The 1,109-nt window shown below is 39.2% G+C and overlaps 1 pseudogene; it reads left to right on the plus strand.

The window, feature by feature from the left end:
• Nucleotides 1–816: 816 nt before the first annotated feature.
• LOC108802341 overlaps nt 817–1,109 on the plus strand; it is a 4,864-nt pseudogene continuing 4,571 nt past the window's right edge.

Below are 1,109 nucleotides of genomic sequence, written 5' to 3' on the forward strand. Positions count from 1 at the left end.
GGTCAGTGAAGCATTGTTGCCACCCCATCACAGGAAGCTGCATTAGATGGACTTCCTTAGCAGTATAAACAGATATTTGTGGGACTTTGCCTTCTAAATATTGATAAAGACTAAATCTTTCTTTTAAGAAAATCTTATCTAAGCAGCTTAATCAGTAAAATTGGGTACATCTCTGATTTGAACAGATCAGTAATTTCACGAGGGAATCAATTTTGTTGAGATTAGGGATGTTCAGATATTAAGTACCGTATACGGTACAAGTACATGTACAGATACTTTTCCAGCTCCAAGACTAGACTAGAGAAAAACTCAAAAGTTAGGAGGCAGCTGTCATTTTTAAGGAGTATACGGAGCTCCTGGGATTTGTGCATCCCTGTTTTAATGTATGATTTTTTTAAATAAATATATATAAGGGATGATTAATGATCAATATGATCTGTGCCAGTCAAATCTAAGTGCAAGCTACAAAGCACTACTGATCGTAGTAATCAAAATAAATAATAATATTATAATGTGCCGAGCTACTAAATTAATGTTAACACATCAAAACATAAACATCAGTGCACAAAAGTCCCATAGAAGTGAAAGTTACAAAATTATCACAGAGGTTTCGATCCATATAAACTAATGAGAATAGTGAAAGTGATAGTAGTAGTAGTGGTGATCTTCTATCCAAAATCTTGCAGACCACACACCAAATAGATGCTCCAATCCACAAGTGATAAAATAGTGGTGTGCAGGTGGGTGCTCACCTGAGCTGATGACCAGTAAAGGTCATAAAACACCCTCTAGACATAGACACCGGACCAGTTCATAATGGTATCCATCCAGAAAGAGATAAGCGTTATCATAGTGCGTATCGTCCAGGTAAATAAAAAAAACCTTAATCTTAAAAAACGTACTCACATGGAATGAGTTAAAAAACAGAACAGTGGAGAGAGATACAATTAATAGTCCAGCTCAATACTCCACGAACGAGGACGCTCTCCCGTCCTTCCGGCCAGATCAGAATAGTGACGTCAGTAACTCCGCCCAGGGCAGCCATCAGAAAGTTTGGGGCCCCTTACACAGCTTTAGGCTTGGGCCCCCCACCCCCCCCTCCCCCCTGT

This window comes from Nanorana parkeri, unplaced genomic scaffold (genome assembly GCF_000935625.1).
Source record: "Nanorana parkeri isolate BGI_ZX_2015 unplaced genomic scaffold, ASM93562v1 scaffold2809, whole genome shotgun sequence".
Lineage (NCBI taxonomy): Eukaryota > Metazoa > Chordata > Amphibia > Anura > Dicroglossidae > Nanorana > Nanorana parkeri.